Raw genomic sequence first — 11,345 nt, 5'->3', positions numbered from 1 at the left:
CCTGTTATTTGCCAGCTGTGGCCATCGTATCAACGCTACTTTCATAATCTAATCCGCCCACCTAACGTTCTGCCGCTCCTGCTACGCTCACCTTCTCTTGGAATCCTTTCTGTTACCCTGAAGGACCAGCGGTTATTTTGCTTTCGCATTACATAAACTGCTCAAGCCCATTTCTTCCTCTTGATTTCAACTAGGATGTCATTAACCCGGGCTTGTTTCCTCACCCATTCCGCCCGCTTCCGGTCTCTAAACGTTACAGCTATCATTTTTCTTTCCATCGTTTGTTGAGTTTTCCTTAACTAAAACTGAACCCTTTTAGTTAGCCTCCATGTTTCTGCCCCATAGGTGGGCACCGTTAAGATACTGCTGCTGTATACTTTTATTTTCAGCGATATTGGCAAAACTGCCATTGATGATCTGAGAGAGCCTTTTATATGCTCTACACTCCATTCTTATTCAACTAGTTATTTGTCTGTCATAATCCGGATGAGCAGTCACTACCTGCCCTAAGTTATGGGGGTCACACTGTGCACAGCCGGCGGGGAAGACAAGTCTCTTTGCCAGTCACACACAGGCGTCACTCGTACGCAACCCGTGTTTCCCAGCCCGTGGAGCAACTAGTTGCACCCACGCAGGGTTAGGAGAAAATAGGAAGAGGCTGAGCTCATTAGCAATTCTTTATTTGTGTCAGCACAAAATAAAAGGGACTACGCGTCGGAAGAATGTTCAATCCGGGAAAAAGAGCAGACAGGAGGCTTGCCGTTGGCGTCGGTCCTCGCACGACTCACGGTGTAGGTGTGGGTACCAGGGAGCAGGCAACGCGGGTTCTTCGGTGGTCCGTTGCGTGATTCCCCTTCCCGCGCAATTGGCGCATTTTTAATGCCTGCTGATTACAGCTCGGTGTGGCAATCGGTCGCTCTCCCGTGACAGGAGTATGCCTCCTCTCCCCATACGTGAGTGGCCTGCGCGCTCCCGCGGCGTCGCGGTGGCATCCAGGAACGAGAGGAGGAGCAGGTGTGTGCTCCTCCGCTCCCAGGTGGCTCGCTCGGTTCGCCTCGTGGGATTCACCGCTGACTGGTGGAGGAAATGTGCTACGCGTGTATCCCACAAAGTACGCGTATTTCCTTACCACTTTCTCCTCCTCGCTACCAATTGTGAACTGTTTTTCTCTTGCTAGACTGTTGAACATTACTTTGGTTTTCTGCATGTTAATTTTAGACCCACCGTTCTGCTCTGCCTGTCTAACTCGTTGATCATGTTTTGCAGATCCCCTCTTTAGTGACTCAGCAAGGCAATGTCATCAGCAAATCGCAGATTACTTTGGTATTCTTCATTAAACCTTATTTCCAACTGTTCCCAATCAAGGCCTCGGAGCACCTACTGTAAATACGAGCTGAATAGCATTGGTAGAACGCGTCTTCCTGCCTGGCACTCTTCATTATTGGAATTTTATTGCTGGTTTTATGAACTAATAAGATTGCTTTGCACAAGTTATAACTTATAGATGTCTTCCACTATTTCCACATAAGACTCTTCTACACCTTCATTACGCAATGCCAGCATGACAGCTGAGGTTCCTGTTAGTCAAATGCTGTCTTGTAATCAATGAAGGCTCTATATATGGGTTGTTTATATTCTGCGTGTTTCTCTATCACATAATTGGTAGTGTGAATATGGCCTATTTTGGAATCTCCTTTACAAAATCTTGCCTCAACATTTGGTTCATTGAAGCCCAAAGTTCTCATGCTTCTATTAGCGATTAGCGTAGTAAATACCTTGTAGGCAATGGACCGTACTCTGGTCGGTATGCAATTTTTCATGTCCTTGAGGTATCGTTTCTTGTGAATTAAGATAATGTTAGCGTTATCCCAAACCTCTGGTACGCTCGAGGTCATACGGCATTTCCGATACAAGGTTGTTAGTTTTTCTTGACAGCCTGAGCAGATTAGTAATTAGCAACACTTGTGTAATCGTCCGGTGCCCCTCCTACATAGGGCTATTGGTCTTGCAGCAGAAATCAATACCAGAATTAGCGCCAATTAGGTCCAAATGCTTGCAGCCACAGAGCGCGAACTGCTGAAGCAATCACAGCCAGCGCAAAAGGGAAAATGCGGTGGCTGAAGACCGAAAACTCCAGATGGAATCGAATAGCATTGATATATCGCTGGAAAATCTCGAATTGATATATAGTTTATATGTAGTGGCAGAACCTGTACCATACCACAAGCGCTGAGTTATGGTTTTATAGGATGAATTTCAGATAATGCTTTACTCTACAGCGGGACTACTACATATGGACAAACTAATTGTTTGTACATTATACAATATGTTGCGAGAGTTCCTAATAGAAATAGAGGGCAGCTAAATTGCAAATAAAGAAGAAAACCAACAGGTTACCGGGAAGAGAAAATACTATTGATATTATATTAAAGTCTTAAATGAGGTTGAGAAACCATATAAACACATCTTCTCCCATATGTAGCCTACCCTCATTCCATAAAGAAACCATGGAACCTCTTAAGAAATCCCCAGGAGAGAATGTGAGAGCACAAAAGAGTTATTAGAAAGCTCTGTTTTTCTGACGTACTATACATACGAGTGTAAAGGAGGCCTCCGGCCTCGTTAAGCGGCCTTCATTACAGCTTTCTGTGCAGGCCTCTAGCATCATGGTTGTTATACTTAATGCAAGTGAACAATATTGTTATTATCAATATTATCGTTTGGCTGGCCCCACGGTTGGCCTAGTAGAGCATGCGGGAGTCTCTGCAGGAAACCCTCGTGGTAGTGGTCCCACTTGCAGACTGCCCTGGCTCCATTATTGTTTCGTAGGCGAGAGAACCCACTTCTTTGGAGGGCTTTTCGGCAGCAGGTGGTCACATGTCCTCTCCCGACCAAGATCAGCTTGACAGTTCCACTCGCGCCACCGCGCTGCTGTTGTGTTCAACTCTTCTCGCTCAAATACGGTCTGGCCCGGATTTTCCCGCCGTCCTACACTTTGAGGCTGGGCCACCTTAGGTCCCATTCGAAATTTTAGGGGTGAAACAACATTCAGCATCAGCTCTGCACTGTAATTGGTCCGCTCTGGATCAATCAGAGAACTTTCTGATATACAGCTGAGGGATTTTAATCTGACGACTGCTCCAATCCTGTTGCATTAATACCACTGTCCCTTTCTCTCTCTTAATAGCATGGGCTAACCTGCACTAAGTAAATTTTTTCGTTTACTTGATTCTTTTATTGACTACTTAACTGAGAACGTCACTAGTCATGAATGTAAAGTTTAACTAAGGTATTGTATAACTATGCGTGCCATGATAGGCAGTGAGGCATGGGACCTCAGCATGTCACTACCTGAGCCCCCGACCAGGAAACCTGTGCAAACGTACTATAAATTATAGTCGAATGTATCTAAATCATCAAGATACATTCCATCCCCACATCAATGCAAATTTTAGTGAAGCTGTCTCTTAACATACACGGGGTGAGATCTTTTTAATGTTGTTCTTGTTTTGCTACAGCTCTTGGGTGCCATTTTTATGCAAATTTTATCTACAGTTTTCTTCTATGCTTTTCATTTTCTATATATCTTTTATATCTGTTGTATTTCGGTCACTATATTACAAACTGTACTTTTTGACGACTTGTTTGATTTAAGTGCTAATAATAACACGAGCTACGTGCATTTTATATTATTTTTCTGCGCTTTAACCTGTACTGCATATTTTTTTTTCCTATTTCCCGCTGGTTATCTTTATTACAGTTATTTTTGCATGCTGTCAAGTATTTCAGTGTAAATTTAGTTTTTATTTTCATTCTGTTCTTTATCTGTTTGAAATGCGCTGGTTGAAATTTGATGTCTCCTCACACAATTCCCACTGAGCCCGTAAAGTATTTCAAATAGAATAAATAAACTTCTAGAGACATTGCACGCCCGGCGTAGATCGCAGGAACGAAGCTAGCGTATATCACCGAAGAAGGGTGCCTAGCAGGTTGACACGTTCTCTCACATATTATTCATAGCGTGTGAATTTTCAAAACTCAATATAGCTTTAGGTGCTCAAAAGCTGCAGAGCCCTTTTGTAACCCACGATTTGTTAATACTTGCGCTAATGCACATCAGAAAATGATTCCCAACACCATACTTAGTACATAAACAGGCAAGTACAGCACTAATAAAAAACACAAACATTAAGAAACAGAAAGGATTGTACCACAGTTTGAAAGCCGGAAAAGCCTCTAGTGATAGGAAGTCAGGTGTGGGAACCGACGACGTGCACTACCTCCGCACCCGACCATTGAATTACTAGTGGCAAAACGTCAGCTGCTCCTCTAAACGCATTTTTTTCTATATTCCTATTAAAAGCACATTCACTCTGTCTTACGTCAGCATAGCAAAGGCCTGTTAAAAACAATGACAGGCTTAGTGAACCCTTTTTTATCTTCGCTTTCTTACGCTGAGACTTAGGCTCATGCGTTGAGCATTTCTGAAAATTCTAAATGCTTTTCATTTAGCCCACCTGGGGCAGCAGCCAACCTCACGTCTCGACGGCTTTCCAATGTAACTCCATTTTGTATTACGAAGGAAACACTGAAATTAAGAAGGGTCATGAATTATCGGCAACATTTTCTTAATAGGAAGTAATTGATATCTCCGGAAAAGACGATGTGGCGCAACGGTCGGTCACGTCAGCTTTTAAATAATTAGCCTCACAGGTGGAACCTAAGTTTTGCACTTCGTATTTGTTTTGTTGACGTAAGCACCACGAATTATTTATGATACGAATATTTTACAATTGCAGGATTTCCGAAAGGGCACCTTCTTCACTTCACCTCTGTACATACGCAATCCGTGGCCGCGCTACAAGAATGATATATTTACAGCTAGTTTCCGTGCTTCTTTGGACCGTTGCACTATCGGATGCGTTCACACAAGAGAACGAGGAGCCTACCGCAGATGCAGAAGGCAATGAAGTGAAGATTTGGGGCCTTCTCGTAGCAGGCTCTAAGAGTTACGGAAACTACCGGCACCAAGCCGATGTGTGCCACGCTTATCATGTGCTTCACAATCACGGCATCCCCGACGAGCGTATCGTTGTCATGATGTACGACGATATTGCGTACGACCGCATGAACCCAACGCCTGGTGTAATAATCAACCACCCAAAAGGAAAAGACTTATATGCGGGAGTCCCTAAGGATTACACTGGGAACCACGTGACCCCTCAAAATTTTCTCGATATACTTCAAGGAAAGAAAGTGAAAGGTGGCAGTGGCAAAGTTATTCGCAGTGGTCCGAGGGACCATGTATTTGTCTACTTTTCTGACCACGGAGGGGTAGGTGTACTGTTGTTTCCCAATGAATACCTGCATTCCACTCAGTTCGTAAACGTAATAAAAGAAATGTCCAAGGAAAAAAAGTTCGCCAAGATGACCATATACGTTGAAGCCTGTCATTCAGGTTCTATATTCAAAGGCCTTCTTCCGAAAAATATTAAAGTCTACGCCACGACAGCAGCCAATGCAAGTGAGAATTCATATGCTTGCTACTTTGACTCCTACCGCGGTACTGCCTTGGGTGACCTATACAGCGTGAGCTGGATGGAGGATTCAGACCGCGCAGATCTAAGCAAAGAGAAATTGAGCGACCAATATAGCATAGTTAAAAAGAGGGTCACTACAAGCCACGTTATGCAGTTTGGTGACATGAGGGTCGCAAAGCGCCCGGTAGCCGAGTTCCAAGGCTTTAGGCGGACAAAGTCCAACAGTTACAATGACGTGCCGTTTGATCCTGTGCCGAGCCCTGATGTGCCCTTAGCCATATTAAGAAAAAAGCTAGAAGAGTCCTCTGATAATGATGTTAAGAGAGCCTTGAAACGGGAGCTAAGGCGAACCCTTCGTAACAGGCGTTTTCTTGATGACAAAGTCACCGAAATCGTGAAGTTTGTTGCCAAAGGAAGCTCCGAGGATATAAGGTCGCTTCTTGGTCCCATGCAACCGCTGAAAAACTTTGATTGTTACAAGAAGGTTGTGCGTCACTTTAACGACCTTTGCTTCAAACTATCCGACAACTCATATGCACTTGGTCACCTCAGTGTCTTGGTCAACATGTGCGAGTCGAAGTACAACATCCACCGCATTGAAGAAGCAATGGAGAAAGCTTGTACTCACCCATCACTCACCGGCATCGTCTAATAACTGGGTATGGTGGATGAATAAATTCATCTGTTTCCTTCCGCTGTCAACAGCGTTTCGTATGTGTACTTAACGAGTTCTTACGGTGTCATTAACTGGTATGCTGAGGCTGCCTCAAGAATAATTAAAAGACGTTTTTCTGTCACCGAACAATTCATATGCCGCGTTTACAGCCGAAATTTTGATACAAATACTCGCTATCAATGATGGCCTTGCGTTTTCGAGTAGCATTCAAATACATGCTCAGCGCGTGAGAACAAGTGCTCCAGTAAAATCTGTTTTGCAGAAGCCTTGCAGCTAGATATCAGGACATTTTTTATGTTTCTTGATTTCTTTGTTTGGCATAACCATTACTTCTGCATTAAATTGGAAAGCTCACTTTGACCAAATTGCTATCAATACCAATCGCACGTTAGTATACTTAAAACGTAATTTCAGCAAATCTCCTATTTCAATAAAGCATCTTCTTTATAAACATCTTGCACAACCCAAACTTGAAAATGCTCGTGCCATGTAAAATTGTAATCAACTTATTTCACCTTACGCAGTTAAAGTGGTTGAAAATAGTGCTATTCGATTTGTTCTCCCTAATTATAACCGAACAGCCAGCATAACATTAATAAGGTTTAGCGTAGGTTTACCTTCTCTGCCATTGTGCCGCAAGTTTTTGATATTTGCTTGTTTCATAAAATCTGTCAAGAGTCTCTCTACACAGTGAATTCATGAAGTTTCTTCGCTACCGCTCCTCACGTGTGGACCGTCGTCACAAAGTTGGTCTTCCTCATTGCCACACTAACACTTTTTACTATTCATTCTTGTCAAACGTACCTAAAGACTGGAACCACCCTCCCGCATAAATCGCGTCAATATCAGATTGCGTTCATTTCATTCAAGAATTTTTCACGCTTTTTTTTTATATCGCCAAAGTGCTTATTACTGCATTTTTGCCGTTTTCCTATTTATTATATTGTTATTCGTGTCTTCTTTCCGCTTCTATTTTCTAGTTAAATTCTCTTCGCTCTCTTTCTTTTTGACATATCATACTGCTTATTCAAAGTTTGCATTCTCTCCACTGGTCATCTGCCACTTCTATGTTCTAATTTTCCTTCTTATAACCAACTCCCCTATGCAATCCTTTGGTGGTTCAGGTTATGCGAAATAAATAAACCACATAACATTTTGCACATCAATTCAGTGCGCAGGCACAATCAACCCGCATATAAATTAATACACGTTCTCCCCCATTTCATAGATAAACTTGTTTCTGCTCGGCTGCAGCCCTTTGAGTCCAAGATTAGTTGTTGCAAGGAACAGAAAACTTCGGCGATGGCACACGACGACGAACAACAGGCGCAACGCATTAAGCCACGGGTGTGCATCTTTCTGCTAAGTTTGTATTGGCTGTTTCGGCTATAAAATGTTCCCCCTAAAGTACATATCTGTGAACTCACCGTTTCTTTCATTTTTCATTCAGCTGCACTACGACTTTGAGGTTTTATTTGGACCTCAGCTGAAGGCATCTTTCCAAGTACCGCAGTGCACGCGAGAGTATTGGCCAGGCTACGCGTGCCGCACTGAGCAGCAATAACACGATTTTGAATTGAATAAGTAATGACATTATAAAAAAATTATCAATCAAAAATGAGATGAAAACGCTAATATCGGCATTTTTCTTATATTGTGAAAATCCACTCTATTAAAACATAAGTCATAAGACCGAAGTACCGAACTAACCGCATTTCAATGCAGCACACTGACTCTTCAACTGCCAACAGACGAGAAAAGTGTTAAAAAGCTTCGTATATTATATTCACAAGGACGCTATTAGAATATTTACGATACTGGTTATAACTGATTCCTCGCACTGCATCACTTCTCAGGTTTAACCAGCTGTGCTCCGGATTATGTTCTCGTTTATCTGTAATAGGACGAAAAGAAGAGCTTCTTAGTTCATAACAATACCATAAGTCGAAATCGTGTTCCTTTTTTCCATGCAATAACTGCTACTGCAGAGATTTCAAATTTAACAGTGATATAATTCGCAAAAGGGTCATCACGGGCCGCATCTACCAATGTCTCTTGGTAGCTGCCAAATCAACTTCCAAGTATGGTGACCTACTCCCTATCGTACGTCCAAACAACCCAAAGGGAAAGAGACCGAATCAAAGCAATCATTTGGAAGGCGTATAAAACGGCCCTTCATCTGCCGACGCGTACAGCAAACGAGAAGTTACAAGCACTCGGCATTCACAGTACATTCGAAGAGCTGGAAGAGGCACAGCAAGAGACGCAAAATGAAAGGTTGGTGCAAACAAGAAGCGGCAGTAGAATCTTAGAAAAGTTGGATACAGCTTAGAAAAAATACTAGAAAAGGAACCAGACATCCTCGACAACATCAGAGCCACTATCAAAGTGTGCTCGCTCTCCAAAACATTGACCCAAACCTCCACCCGGCTAGGAGAAAGGCGAGAGCAAAATACATAGAAGAGAAACAGGTGGTCATAGAAAATACAGTATATGTGGACGCGTCCGGATATAGAGGAAGAGACGTGAGAGTGGCAGCGGTAGCACTCAACTGAAAGGGCGCAGAATTTGCGAGAGCATCCATTAAAAACGGTACGGGTGATGAGGGCGAGGAACTCGCAGTTGCTCTAGCGATCGCCGAAGGCAACCGGATCGAAAAATCTTTAACCATCCTAACGGACTCGAAAGAGGCGTGTAGGAACTATATGAAAGGAAGGATAGGTAAATGTGCAAGACAGGTGCTAGCACAAGTGGCTCCAACAAAGTACCAGGCAAGGCAAGTTATTTTCTGGTTACCCGGACATGCGGAAGTATGGGGCAACCTAAGGGCCAATGAGACAGCTCGAGCTTACACGAACCGAGCCTCTCATCCACTCAGGCCGGAGGGGGCCTCAGAAAACGTAATGCCCACCAACTACTACAGGGGAGTAAGGAAAAGATATCCGGAACCGCACTCTAGCCTGACTCAGGAAGAGGCGGTCATGTGGAGGAGGCTCCAAACAGAAACCCTAGCTAATCTTTTCGCATTAAATAAGATGTATCCAACGCAGTACAGGGACACGTGCCCCAAATGCGGAGGCAGACCCACGGTGTATCACACAACGTGAGAGTGCAAGAACAATTATAGTTTCCATAATCAGAAAGAACCGTGTCGGGAGCAGTGGGAGGAAGCGCTTTCCAGCCACAATCTAGCCTTCCGACGAAGGCTGGTACAACATGCTGTGAAAGCTGCCAGATGCAATGGGGCCCTGGAATAAGAGCTCCACTCGCTGAAGAGGGCGATGACATCGAAAGATGAAGACGACCTCTGCACTCAGAAATGTATAGAAACAAGTGCAACAAAGTTTATTTTATCCTATCCCATCCAAAAAATGAAATCACTGCATTTCAAAAAAAAAAAAAAACCCGCCGCGGTGGCTCAGTGGTTAGGGCGCTCGGCTACTGATCCGGAGTTCCAGGGTTCGAACCCGACCGCGGCGGCTGCGTTTTTATGGAGGCAAAACGCTAAGGCGCCCGTGTGCTGTGCGATGTCAGTGCAAGTTAAAGATCCCCAGGTGGTCGAAATTATTCCGGAGCCCTCCACTACGGCACCTCTTTCTTGCTTTCTTCTTTCACTCCATCCTTTATACCTTCCCTTACGGCGCGGTTCAGGTGTCCAACGATATATGAGACAGATACTGCGCCATTTCCTTTCCCCGAAAACCAATTATTATAATATTATTATTAATTTCAAAAACTGCATTCGCTTCGGCTCTCACTTTACTTATATGACGACATATATAATTATTACCAGGTATTCGGGATATCGCACAGCCAGTGTTGCTATAATTTCTGGTCGATTGTCGATTTTCACGAACTACAGATGGCGTTGCGTTCGCGCAGAGATGGCGACACTCAAGCGAACACCATCTATGTTCAGCCTGGAAGCATTAACACGTTTAAATAATTCTACGAATGAGATAGATTTATTCGCTAAAAGTGAGCGCCTTGCTTTAGCTAAACACTTTAAATTAGTCGGAGTGCAACACAGAAGCGATGTCAAACTGGAGATCGCAGACCTGTGCACGCAAACGTCCTCCCCACGAGCGCAACCGGCCACGATTGCCAACCGCTTCCAGGACGTTGCGGAGTAAACCCCAGTCGCGCAAGCAACAATGCAGGCATGTCTCGGATTTACGCTATTTTTTTCATGCAGGTAAGTAAGGCTCTCGAAAATCTCGGCATAACGCTGAAAGCTGGACGCGTTCGGGACGGTTTCAGTTTTTGGCTGTCATATGCTTGGATTTCAATTCAGCACTTCCGTATGACCATCAATTCAGTGCGTGAACCAACGTTCTTGTACGAAGGTAAGTTCGTGAGCACATTTGTAGGGCGCTGGAGAGGTGTGCTGCTGAAGAAATCATAGTGCGGAAATGCTGCGCTAGAAGCAAAGTGCTCGTTTCTTGCTTTTTTTTGGCAAGCTTCGCTTCAGGGCAAACAATAGCCATGAAATTCACTACCTGCTCTAGAATTTCGCTTCAGTTGCTGTGCCTAGGACCACTCGAGCACACCAATAAAAAAAAATAGGAAGACGCCTAGGCTTCTCCTTAATAGTAGACGCGATAGCACTTTTTTCTTATTTTCTGACGCGTAATTCGTATATTTGTATTTGTATTTATTTTTAATTACTAGAGCATTGGTACGCATCCCCAAAACACTTCACTGTCTGTCATACACACCACAACGCGTTCACTTGGCCCCCCCCTTCGACAAACGGCTGGTTTTAGCATATGCGTTGCGTGGCCGACTATCGCGCAGAGGGCGTGGGAGTGAGACCCAATGCCGCCGAATTTCTTTATTTGATTCGAAACATCTGCGAGTATTTCCGCCATGTTTATGAGGCCTTCCTCTCAATCCTATGTTACGGTGACGGCTTTTCGACAGAACGATCTGTATACGCTATCGCGTGAAACCCTACTTAATGAAGAGTATACATTGCGGCGTGCTCTAGATACTACCCTCGGAGGCGGCGTCGATCGCAGACGCAAACTCCTGTTCCTCTTTTCACTTGCCGGTATTTCGATTTCCAGGCGTGAAATTCATGAAGTGGAACTTAAAATCGCGTATAGCGTGTGAACCTACTCGATCCG

General features: G+C 44.0%; 1 pseudogene; it reads left to right on the top strand.

The window, feature by feature from the left end:
• The first annotated feature begins 4,805 nt into the window (after nt 1-4,805).
• On the top strand, nt 4,806-6,192 carry LOC144123151 (legumain pseudogene; annotated as a pseudogene).
• Nucleotides 6,193-11,345: the final 5,153 nt, after the last annotated feature.

Source organism: Amblyomma americanum, chromosome 3 (genome assembly GCF_052857255.1).
Source record: "Amblyomma americanum isolate KBUSLIRL-KWMA chromosome 3, ASM5285725v1, whole genome shotgun sequence".
NCBI lineage: Eukaryota > Metazoa > Arthropoda > Arachnida > Ixodida > Ixodidae > Amblyomma > Amblyomma americanum.
The sequence above is the reverse complement of the archived record's forward strand: the minus strand, read 5'-3'. Positions and strand labels throughout refer to the sequence as shown.